General features: G+C 31.0%; 1 protein-coding gene across 2 annotated transcripts in view; it reads right to left on the bottom strand.

The window, feature by feature from the left end:
* The window catches only part of LOC131850695 (leucine-rich repeat neuronal protein 2), an 80,454-nt gene that overhangs the window by 46,729 nt on the left and 19,837 nt on the right, over positions 1 to 13,888 (bottom strand). Inside the window, exon 1 of one of the 2 annotated variants that reach the window (XM_059201015.1) lies at positions 8,332 to 8,346. The exons of the other annotated variant lie outside the window; for it this stretch is intronic. The gene's annotated coding sequence lies outside the window, so the exon portion shown is untranslated. Of the gene's footprint in view, positions 1 to 8,331; positions 8,347 to 13,888 lie in introns of those variants that run through there. 2 annotated transcript variants of the gene reach the window in all.

The raw sequence follows: 13,888 nt of genomic DNA, 5'->3' as shown, positions 1-13,888 counted from the left end.
TCTCCTTTTATAAAAACACAACAAAGCAAATAATTTTCTTGATTAAATTTAAATCGCAATTATACGAAAATACAAATGGTCCCACCTTAACATGTTTTTAAGAAACGTAGCAATACATTTAATAAGTACCGAATTAAAAGCAACTTCGGTAGCTCCATTAAGAAATTAAACGGGAACAATAATAATATACTACGGGTATATTATTACTGTTCCCGTTTAATTTCTTAATACCAAGTATTAATATAATATAGTTTTGTATATGTATATAAATACAACCACACAAAAGATATTAATAAACGTAATAGAATAAGGAAATGTTCGTGTAATTCAATACAAGTGATTATACCTCATAATCGATCAGGTTGTACTCGAGAATTTGGCCCATCATACCCATTCAACGGACTACGGCAATTAAGTACACACAATGTGTTTATGTTGAGGCTTCCTCTTGATGGTTGTCGGTTTAGGTCCAATATCTGCACAAATTTAGTTCCATAATTGAAATGGTAACATGTTTTACTTTACTACACCAACGTTTGTATATTTCGATTATTTTTCTTTTGGTTCATGTTCTTTATAATATATCAATATAAGTCACACAATACCATCTATTGCCAAGATAAGCACAGATTGGTACTAGATAACTGATAAAAATATATTTTTAATACATGCATAATATACGTAGAAAATACCAAGACCATCACAAACTATCATGAATAAAAAGGTTGCATTTTACGAGGACCGAACCCGCGACCATTAGGAGTAAGGCGGTGTGCTAAATCAGTAGACCACCGACACCGAGGTTTAGTGATTATAAGGCCGACTTCAGCAAATGTAAATACTAAACCAAATTATAAAATGGCTTTCCAAATTATATTTAAATATTAATTAAAGCTTTTATTTACATTTAAGCTGGTACTTTTGATAAATAGAAATTAATTATTAATTAAACTCACAAAAAATATATTTCGAAATTAAATCAACGGATCGCGTATTGACTTAACAATAATTGGTTACACAAATACGTTACTGGTATACTCGTACCTACTGGTACAACAAAGACGATAACAACGTTGCTCTAAGTGCAACAATGTTGACTCTGTTATTGGTTTTATGATGGCATCAAACTGAGATGCTCTCACTCCGGATGATCAAGTTTGCGTGTTTACGGTTGACGTCACGATAAAACAGCTAGACCGACGACCACATGCGGGAATGGGCCGCATTGTATCGATCACAAATGGTCCGCTGACTTTGTTAACGGCATTTTATATAAAAATAACGGTTAAGTACCTACCCGTTTACTGTAAATAAGATTTTATTTCTGCACGTAGGTAATGCTTTTTTGTATTGCCAATATTTAGCTCGTACAAAAGAATAAAACCTCACGACTACGGTTTGGCGAGTAAACGACGTAAATTGACTTTTGATTTTCATCTAAATGTAACTTTATATAACCGGCTTTAAAAGGTTGATGTTAAGTTATGTGAAGTTTAATGTTAAGTCATGACATCTTAGTGATATGATAATATAGATTCCAATTGATCTGTAATTCGGATATAAGCACAGATAAGATATTACCGTTACATTCTTCAGTTTTCCAATTAGGTATATAAAAAATATCTTCCTACCCTGCGAATTCAGCAGTTTCATATGGACCTTATGAAAATGTTTGCTGATAATAACCTATGGGATGGGAAAGTATCTTATTCTAACTGAAATAATCTACCTATACCTCTTACTTATATCTACTTCTATCAACAAAGATACCATTTTACCTATATTAGTAGGTAAAGTGGTATTAAACAAGCTTTTATTAATAAAGGTATAAATCATTAATCATCATTTCCCAGTTTCCAGTTTAGTTTTACCTCCAGCAGGTTTTATGACGTAATAGAGAGAAACCATAGGTAATAAAATTTTGCTCCGACTTCTTCAGCTTACATAATCCCCCGGTTCCTAAACACTCCGTACCGACGATGCGAGGCCATTCCAAACCAATCGATAGTCGATGATATCTTAAAATCGGCGGCTTATGGATTCGATAAGATCCAATCGCTTCGTAGCCGACGACTATATAGCGATTCAGGTGTATTCTTATCACTTTCTAGATTTCTTATATTTTATACTTTCAACAAAGACTAAAACAATACAGCTTTTTGATAAGGCTTACAATTTAATTTAAATAGTTTCCACGTTGTTAATAAATATCTATAAGTATACATTACATACATATATGTACTGTTACTAGGATAATAATATTTGGTATATATATTCATTAACAATGACCTACATGTTCAACATTATTTATTATTATTTATTAACCTAGGTCATGACGTCGTCCCACCGTTGGGATGTGTAATATATGTAGTACGTGTTACGTATGCAGTGCACAGCCCTATCGAAAAGTGCTGAAGACAAGAACTTGCACGTGCGGCAGAATGAACGAGGTCGCAATGCCCTAATATTAATATAGTAGTTGAACAGTTTTAATAGGAATATTATTAACTTAACATTAAATCTCTAAAACACGCAACTATGATTTGCGTTAAGAATTTTGGGATACTTTCGTTCAAACGTAGCATTTTATTATAAAATTAAATTTAAGTTAAAAATCATTTAGATTTTTATGGTCGCTGGATACAACTATCGTGATTTACGTGTACATAATGTGACAAACATTATTTTTAAGAGTAAAACATAATCAAATCTCAATTCTAAGTATAACAGGATATTAAACTATTTTTTTATAAAATCCTCTTCCTATTGATTAAATAAAATAATTAACTCTATATGTATCCTTGTCATTAGTTACAACAGACTACTCACTATACTAAAATATTGCTATATAAAGTATAAATGAAACATACTTTACATGTGGAGTAGTAACAAAGCTTTCTGATTTGATGACAGCCAATTCTTTTATTGAGCAGCACTGTATATTATACATAATATATTATTACATATTAAATAACGTACCTAACAAAAGCTGGCCTGGATTATCCTCACTAAATATTATAATCAAGATTATAAAATAAATATAAAACTTTATCTAATCATCATCATCATTACGTAGTATAAAACAAAGTCGCTATCGTGTCTGTCCGTCCCTATGTATGCTTAAATCTTTAAAACTACACAACGGATTTCGATGCGGTTTTTTTTAATAGATAGAGGGATTCAAGAGGAAGGTACATATATATTATACATGTACACCCGTGCGAAGCCGGACCGAGTAGCTAATTGTGTATAAATCTAGCATTTAAATTAAGTGATCAGGGGGCGTATTATGAACTCTTTAAAATCCAGTCAGTTTCCAGGCAGTTCAGTTTACGGCCTTAAACTGAATTGTTCTTTTTCGTATTATGAGGGTCCAAATTCAAACCGTATTCTGCCTGGATAGTTTGTCTCTGGCTGGTTAGTGGATTTTCTCGCGCTGCGTTCGGATACGCATACATTCGTTGCAACGTTAAGTCGAGTTTTTGTGTGTCACTTTTTGGACAAAATATTAATTAAATAAATGTAAATTAAATATAGAAAACAGTAATTAAGATACAATGGTAGAATTTGTGTAATATACAAAAATATTTCAGACAGTTTTATTGTCTTTTTTAATAATTCGGATTTATTTGTAAAAAATATTTTCATTGTAATATCCAAACGAACTTTGTGCATCTACTTAAAATTCCGCGCAAAGTACTTAATTCTGATTTTAATGTACAATTTGAAACTTAGCCTTTCCATGACTTTATACGCAAGTTAAATTTAATAATTCAATTATTGTGAAAAATATACCTAATGTAAAGTAAGTATTCCTAACATTTTCTTAGTAATGTTTTTTTAAAATGATGCAAATATTTAACTGTTTATATTTGTATATTTATCTAACTAAATTGTAGATCACGGACTGAAACCCCTCGCCAACGTCGTGTATCGTACCGGTAATTTAAAATTATATGGGATTTTTAAAATCCCATAGGGAAATGGCAAGTGGCTTTAATAAGTCCGCCCAAGAATACCATACTAATCGCTTGTGTGAGGACGTCGCTCAACAATTAAACTCCTTAGGAAAAGGGGGTTTTAAAGACTGGAAAGGATTGTCAAGTTTAAGTGTTATAAGGTAACCATCTGAATTTTAATTTATTTCATTTAATAGGGATTTCAGTAAAATCTGAAATACATATCTATATAAATTGAAGTATCTGTTTGTAATTTTGAAGTTCACCAGTTACAACAGCTTTTCAGTAAATGCATACATATATAAGGTAAGATAAATGACATTAAAAAAATAAAAATATTTGTCTGTCCGTTTGTTTGTTCTTGCTAATCTTTGAAACAGCTGGACCAAATTTGAGGGATACTTTCACTGTCATATGTAATGAGTTGTGTAAAGGAGTAACAAGTTGCTTTTATTTGAGATATTTTATTTATTTTAACAAAAACTAGGTATGCCATATGGACAAAGTCATAGGTAATAACTAAGTATATAATAAAATTATCATATCCCTTTAATTACCAATAAAAGACATAAATAATGTACCTATATCATTTATTATAAAAACAAATAATTAAAACATTGACCTATTAACAATATTATTATTTATAAATGTTTCAATTTCTTAGTTCCACAACTAAACAACATAGGTTTGTCTAGCAGCTAGACCTTCATTTAGTTCTCTATAAGAACTCAAAGTACATGTAGGCATCTAAATCTAGAAGCCCAATTGTGCTCTCAATGATATTCCATGTTCTTACAGTGTAATATGCTTCTTGTGGTCCTGGTATAGCATTTGAGATGGGAGTATACTTCTCTAAAGCATATCCTGGATCTCCTAAAAAAAAACAACATATTATATACTATAATATTAATATTTATTTACAAAAAGTATTATTTCATTAAAAACACAGCACAATAACTGTTGGTGCTGATAAATAACTATGTTTCTAAATTACTGAAGTTTAGAGCTTAGATGTAATGATGTTTGTAGTTTCATAATAAAATTTTGTGCTTACCAAGTAATCATAAGGATTTATTCCAGCTTAAGTCCTCTAGATGTTGCTTAATGCCTCTGGTTTGCCCAAATGTCATGAGTAGCTCCAGTTCCAGTTGGCATCCACACTTATAATCTCCATGTCAGCATTACTAACCTAAAATTTTTTTCCAGATTAATTACATAGATGAAGATTATTTGAAACATAAGAGAATAATTAATAGATAAATATTATTTGAAACATATGTCTAAGTGTTATGGTCATTTAATATTTAAGTAAACAATTTATTGTTAGTATATAAGTAGCTTTAGAGATGTATAATCATTAACATATTTTGCATGTCTAAAATCTTGTTTATTGTTAATTTATATAATTATATTAAAAAAAGATATTAAAAGTGCTTATATTATTAAACATGTTTTTTAATTTATATTTCACTTACCAATTATATATTTAATGAATGGTATTGTTTTCTACAGTAATATCTCTTCTTAATTTACAATGGGGTGGCATGTGTACAGTCAAATACAGCCCAATACACCCAGCATTCCAAATTCCAATTATAAAACCTAAAATATAATTAATTTAATTTAATTAATTGTCCTCGGAGGAAAGTGCCGATGAGACTGCACATCATCAGACTGTTGCATACTTGTATACTTGCTTTCTAGGCTTTACTTGTATGCATACATTTTACCATATATATTATCACTATATCATATGGTATGGTACATGGTACTCATAGATGTATTTGCAACAATAACAGTTGCTAATTGTATAGAAATAGATACCTTTGAATATTTATTATCTATCCTTTACTCAGATGTCCTTGGAATTTTATATATGTATTTACTTTTGGATGTTGGGTAAATGCAATAAATCGGTTATTTGCCATTGGCTGTGCTAAAGAATGAACAGCAATATCACTAATAGGCCGTTGATAAATATGCCTGTAGCATAAATAATAATCCTATTAAAACCTGACATAGTCAGCTAGTGATTTAGTGAAATAATTACAATACATTATACCTTCGTTTCCACTGGTAGGTCTGTAAATTTCGATGATACCGGCATATGAGTTCGCACGCATATTACGCACCAAATCTTTATTTAGATTATAACGTTTTCTAAATTGTTCATTTTTATTGGATTGGTCGCGTAATCGCCGTCTTTTCACTTTCCTTATTTCTTTTTCGTAGGGTGCACACATTTCCAAAAACTCCAATACTTCAAGTTCAACACAAATAATTAAAATTAAAACGAAACAAAAACAATCGAAATAACTGCACAAACATGTTATAAACATAATAAAAACTGACATAGAAATAGAAATAATAACCAAATTACAATAATGAAGCTATAAATTAGAAAACAATTCTATAAAAGCTAATATGAAGCCACCGTAAACTGAATTGTTTTTAAACGGTCTTTTTGACAGCTGCGTCCGCTTAGATCTGTCAAATGAAACGCTCATAATACGAAATAGCCGGTCAGTTTTCGGGCAGAAGACGTTCAACTGTCACGTGACCGCTGACTGGCTGGCTAATAGCGTTCGTAATACGAAATCGCCAGGCAGTTCAGTTTAAGCCGTAAACTGAATGGGAATAAGAGTTCATAATACGGCCCCAGACAACAAACAAATATGTTTAAAAGGTATTTGCCTAAATGTAAAATTATAAAAAAAAAATGGCGGCATGATGTTTTCTTAACAAATTAAAACTATAGACACTATTACAAAATGTTTGCATCCAATATAAATTAATAAATATATAAGCACAGATAACATGATATAAGTGTAATGTGGGAGAATAAAGATATGAGGAAAGGAAAATATTTATTAAGCAATTTTCGTATAAGTGATCCATTAGCATTTATTATTTCGTTGATATGATATGAAAGAGTCTTGATATATACTTACATGCCTAAATACAACATTATATTTTGTTACGTTTGTCATAAAACAGTTACCATTCAAAGCATATTGCTTTGAATATAAGAAATACATGGTAACAAGAATTTCAAATACACTATCAGCAATTCTCAGTATTTTCAGCAAACCGATATTTAAAATATAAGCTAACTAACAATGCGCGCATCGTTATAAAATTAACTCAAAACGAACGTGTAATGGATTACTTTATAATTCAATTCAAACCAAACATACACAGCCACACATAACCCATATTGATTGTAAATAAAATATGAAAATCTTCCAAATATCATGAAGATATCGCATAACAAATACAAAATAAATATAATGAAATTGAAAACCTTCGTCTTTTTAAATTCAGTTGAAAAGACAGGGAAAATTGTTATCACGTTCTTCAAAATTTCATGCATTCACGAAGCCACGGCTAACAAGAAAATAAAATATGTCACGGATCGCTAGACAATAAAATGTTTCCATTTCAATTTCGTGCCAACTTCTCAAACTTCAAATATACCTATCCATATTTGTGATATTTGTTAGCAACTCCGGGCGGGAAAAGTTTAAAAGTGTTTTTTACTCAGTGGGCAAATAAAAGCGGTAACTTTTCGCACCGCGCCGACCTTATCAGACCGATCGACTCACAGTCGACTTGGTAAAGCCAGATAAACCCCGGCAACAATGCGCGACAGCCACACAAAGTTGCGCGACTAACTTATCTCTATTGACCCACATTTTACACCAGAGGCTTAATAGTTTTCGATGTTTAATAATGATTGTTCATAGCCAGTCAATAGTTTCTGTACCTATTTGAAATTCAATTATTTCTGCAGCTACGAGTTAAATGAGAGGTAATGTTTGCACAGTGCGAATGGTATTGGATATTAGTGAAATTTTGGATTTTAATCATAACATACCTACAAATGATAAAATGATAATACTTTTAAAAGATCTTTTTAGGTCCTTCAAAAATGTAGAAGACAGTTTTGAATAATTCAGAAATTACGAGACTTCAAATTAAACGCTGTAATGTATCAGTTACTACTCCCCAGTCTCGCATTGTACAAGTTTCTTATAAATTAATTATATACAATTATATTATTATTATTATATTAGTATTTTTATTATATTAACTATGGAATATTCTTGATTTTCGAAATTAAGAAATTTGCAACATTTCAGAATACTTAACGACTGCTATAACTATTAATTTAACTTTAAAGTTTTGTGCGAGTTCGCGCATTCACTAAGGCAGGACAGCATCTGTCGAGTCAGCTAGTTCGTATTTATTTTATGTTATCAAAATGCTTAATGTTTTCATGTAGGTATTTGTGTAAAAATAATACATTACTATTTGAAAACTCACAAAATCTACCCGTTTGAAATTCACAAGTAATATTTTTAATACGCACCGTATGGAGGTCTATTTTCTACAACTTCCTATGCTCAACTGATCTCAGTCTCTCTCAATTTAAAATAGGATTTACTACAGGCAATATTTCTGCAGAACTTAGTCACGTAGTGATCCTCTCATGAAGGAATGCTTATTCCTTTTAGAATCTCCATGAGCCTTTATTAGCTGCTGAGAATTGCAGTCACGTACCTGCAAGGAAAAAAATGATCCTACAGTACTATGATATAACTATGTATATCACATTGTTGTAATTTCCAATAAAGAATATTAAATACCATAACAGTAAAGTAATAGGATTAATAGGAGGAGTAATAGGATTTCTGTAATCTGATACTATATAATAGTAATCAATTTTAAGTACAGTGATACTATATACTATATTCATTAGTTAAATATTCACTGTCGAATTATTGGGTTTGGGACTCTCTTCATAAAAGAGGGCTTAGCTTAATATTAACACCATGAAATATTTAACAATCAAAGTTTTATATATGTTATCATATAAATACGTGATGCAAAAACTTTGTATCTTAACATTAAAATAATTAAAACAAATTATTACACGCACTACCATATATTTGACACACTCACGCACGCGCATATAACCATATATGTTTTTAATAATTTATTTGTCATTGCTGGCTCATATTTTTGCAGGACTTAATTTATAAAAATAATTACAAAGGTACATAACCTTTGCAATTATTTTTATAAATTAAGACAAACAGTTATGAGTGTAGAGGCTTACTGAAAAACACTTCCCTTCGTTACTGGATGCAAACGTGGCCATAAGCTATTAGTTTTGGAGTAAAACGTGGCCGGCATGGAGAATGGAGCAAACGAACTAACTGGAGTAGGTAGGTACACGTCCTCACGATAGATACAATTTACTCATGAATTATTATGGTGAAATTACATAATAATATGTTTGCTTCAAACAGTTCTTATTGTTGAATACTATTTTGACGCCATTCGCTTATAACTTTTTAACCTCTTTGTCGCCCTTACTTTTCCCCAAAAAAGTTACAAACTACATTTTTTTAATATTAATTCTTATGCATTTATTTTCTATAAATTACATATATTACTTGTATTAATTATGTACAGTCAGATTCATAATCCTTAGATAGAGTGTGGCACCACTTCTTCTTATTTTAAGGATGTGGTATCAAAACAAATCCCAAATACGCTTGATAAGCGAGAACAGAAACTGAATCATGCTCTTATGAGAACTCGTACCCAACAGTGGGCCGGGGTAATGACTTGGTTCGACTACATTTGATGTTGTAATAAAATAACGAAAGAAGGTAGCCAACAGACTTATAACTTTACGGAGCCACTGACGCGAGCAGCGAAACTATCAAATTTAATTATTAATTTAGGCACTTTCACAGGAACAATGTTAATATTAAAGTATCAAAATTATGAGATTGTGCTATTAACATTATATTTAGCGTACGAGGTTGACACGGTATAGAGTATTATCACGTATTATTAAATTGGTGTTAAATAAGGACATGTTTTGAATTTTATTACAAATTGTTTGGAAGATACTTCCACATCGATTATATATTTTTCATAAATAAAATTTTAAGGGTTAATAATATTATATTTATAACCAACATATTTTAATGTATACATGCGTAAGTCTAAACTCGCTGTAAGTAGGAAATATAGTGTAACTAAAATTTATGATAAATTAAAAAAAACTTCACAAGGTTCAAAAGATTAATATAATCGTATGTCTTTTTTTAACAATAATATAAAATATTTTTATATGAAATATCATTATGTCACTTTTCCACGCATATTATTATAGATTAAAAGATCTGACTTTTCGAATGTGCCTATTTTTGTCACAAAAGCAATTGACTTTACTTCTGAATACAGCCTGAACAATTACAACATGTCATTTCTAATTATCTGTAAAAATTCTACTCCTTAACTTTAGCCAAAAGATTTATGGTTTTGAAAGTTATACAACTAAAGTTGGCGTTTCATTTGTGACACAGACAAACAACGTTGATGTAATTCGAACAACACAATTTGCGAAGAGCGCGTGGCAACATCTGCGCCGGGCATAAACCTCAGATTTTATTATTTCTCTCAGAGTTGGCAGCTCATTACCCGTTCTCCCTGCTGGGAGCTCGGGAAGCGCTGGGAAACTTTGCTCGAACTGTTACAAGATTACTATACCGGTGTTGTCTTTACACCTCCGTAAGTCTAAAGTTGTCCGGTTTAAAATAAATTCAACACTAGGTAGTACGTGAAGGAACTCCAAATAGACATTTAGCTGAATAGACGGATTTAGTATCTTCATTTATTATTAGTTTTATTTATACTCGTATATAATATATAGAAAATGTCTTGGCACATTAGATTGTATGAAATAAAAATTAAAATATTATTTGTAAACTGACGTCCTTATCTAATGACACCTGATTTCAGTTTTGTCCTCCAGTTTCATACCAGGTTTCTTATAATAATATTATACTCTTTATCTCGCACAAAAGTAAACATAAGTACAGTAAACAATCTCTTACAGAGAACCTTGAAAAGAGGAGTTATGTACATAGAAAATGTATGTGTCACACACAAGGGACTGTATTTACTAAACGAATAAATAAATATCGACACAAGTATATAAACTTACTGATTTTTAAATGTAACATGTATTTTAATTTTCTTATGTTCAAAAGATAATAATATTAAAATCTCAGCACAATTCACACAACGCTATCTAGTCACAAGCTAAGCAGGCTTGTGTTTTGGATACTAGACGACTGACAATTTACATAGGTTTCCTCCATCAACCCCAATTAGCAACTTTATTTATAACGCCTATAATAATCATGTATATATTATATAATAACTGATTGTATATGAAAGTCTTGGAAAATCATTTAACGAAGGTGGGGTGTTACAATTTGTAAGAGGTAAACAAAATTCAAATTACCTTTTTTTTTTAAATTAAACCCTTGTTAAAGGAAAAAGCATCGATAGCAAAATGCCAGCGGAACCCGTCTTCCTTTTTCAGCAAGCTTTCATTATAAATATTTGATATTACGACCTATTAAGCTTGTTTGTTCTGGTGAGTCCCCGTAAGGAAAAACAAATGAAATTTGATTTGCTTATGATTATTATGAAAATGTTCATTGACTCTCAAATTACTTGCTTTTATCGTTATTAATATTTTATTGTTATAATGGTTCTCGCATAAAACAACAAACATAATGCTATCAACAACTTAGTACGTACCGTCAGTACCTACGAGTATGGCAATAATCAGTACGAATTGTATCCATTAGAGCATTGTAGATAATCATCTAATTTATTGAAAGCATTCATTATTCCGAAAATGCAAGGCATGACATACTTTTCCTCTGAAATGGTAACGCGTGAGTAGTATCATGGATGCCACATGATACCGTGATATCTTTAGTAGTTCATGTATATAGACGGTGACGGTTACCGCTCACCAACAGAGACTTTCAGATTGTTCCTACGACAGAGGGACTGCTTTTATGAATTTTATTCCACATGTTAAAAAATATATATTAATTGTTTATTAAAACAACTAGTCTTACCTACCACTTACTTTGTGTTTTATTCACATTTATTTATTGCTAGACGCTCGTTAATTATTGATTGCGACTAATTGCTGTAATGGGAGTATTATTGATAATATTTAATTCATGAATCTAATAATATTTATTGAAGGACATAGAGTGAAATATAGATATAGATCTATTTCTGCTACTTTCTACTAGAAATAGTATATCTGAATAAACATTGTTCATTATAAAGGATATTTTTTCCTCTTACAGTCTGTTCAGATTACGTTATACACCGTATATCTCTTTGTACAAAAAACAGACGTCGCCGCACGTAGGCTGAACTACGAGCAATGAAATAAATGGAGGAACGATGTTGTTATCTACCAAAAGGTAAGCTTCTGTAGGTATAAGTCAAAGTAGATCTGTAACACGATGTTTTCGACGTTTCACATATTGAAATTTATAACAAACATAGTAGTTCAATAAAACAAAGTCGAATTAGTTATACCACAGATAACATAATATTCTATAACATAACTATTCTGTATATATTATATATTAAGATTAATATAATGTACATTCATATATTAGCACTTAAGCACAGGAATTTGTTCTTGTTGTTAGATAATGGAACCTTACTGATTGCCGGGTCAATCAAAGGCATTAATTCAACAGGCGCAACGAGTAAAGGCGACGAAAACAACAGACTCTGACGCGTCTCTGTCAGAATTGCTAAATTAAATGTCGATAGTAATGGAGGCAGTACTCCGGATCCGTCTGGCTTCACTGCACTTCCCATCCAATAGTGCTGTTACGAGTAGTTGTGGAGATATTTTAGCTATTTCATTTGCTTTCAGAGTGCTTCGCTAGCTCTCAGAGTTTAGAACAATATATAGCTCTCAGAGGTCTGTATAGTATACCTCTGAAGTGCTTATAATAAGTATACTTCTACTACTGGCTTGCCCCGGGTTCGCCCATGTGTCCGTTAAGTTTTGAGTATTGTATACGTTAAAATAACATATGAGTGTAATGACTTTGTACTTAAACTGGACAAGTATTAGTTTGCATTCGTCCATTACAAACATACTAATAATAATTCCTTTTTATAATATTACTATACATTAGTGTACAACTAAAATGTAAGAAGCTCAAAGCGAAAAAAGTTTTTATAGTACAACACAAAAACAACGATAAAATATAATTAACATTTATTTCAACAATTTACTAAATGACTGAGTAAAATCATCTATGGCCATACAGAATTTTCTGTTGAACTGTTAATTTCTTAAACGGAAACTGCTGCTGGTAAATTTCAAACTGTTCTGCAGTTTGCACTGAAACGTTAAATACAGCGAGTTGGTGCAGTTAAATCGTCGGGTAGTTGAGAGCTTACGTAACATATGTAGTCACTATAGTATATTAAATATTTATACAAGAGTACAAATTGTCTAGCTTTCATGAAAAGGCCGCTTTATTTTACATTTCGTAGAGAAATAGCTACAACCAGAGTTTTATAAGTACGATATCGTTGTATCTCTGACTATCTACGTTGACTTCGGTTTTTCAAACTGCAGTATTCTCCGTTGGTCACCGATTCAATAAGTCCATGGCTAGTATGCCAATATTTGATATATGCAATAATTTTTTTTCTATGTAGGCATTTATTTACAACGAAAATAGTTATTTGTATATCTGTCAGTTGATTAATGTATTTAGTTTTAGACTAGATGTCACTGTGTGACTTACTCTACGGTTATAATTTATATATAAGATTATTATTAATGAACTTATGCCTACGTCCAAGCATAGCTTCATTAACAATAATCTTCACGAAACAGCTAGAAGATGCAGAAGAGAGATTTGTCGATTGGAGATAACAATTATCAATGCTTTTATACAAAAATTTAGGCTTATTTTGACATAGAAGATATTCAAAAACAAAATTAACGCTGCCAAATGAACCGTCCCGTGTAATTAGGCACACTTGAAATGTTTCAA

Source organism: Achroia grisella, unplaced genomic scaffold, assembly GCF_030625045.1.
Source record: "Achroia grisella isolate CSIRO2021 unplaced genomic scaffold, CSIRO_AGI_Agris_v1 utg779, whole genome shotgun sequence".
NCBI classification, from domain to species: domain Eukaryota; kingdom Metazoa; phylum Arthropoda; class Insecta; order Lepidoptera; family Pyralidae; genus Achroia; species Achroia grisella.
This window is presented reverse-complemented; position numbering and strand designations above follow the sequence as displayed.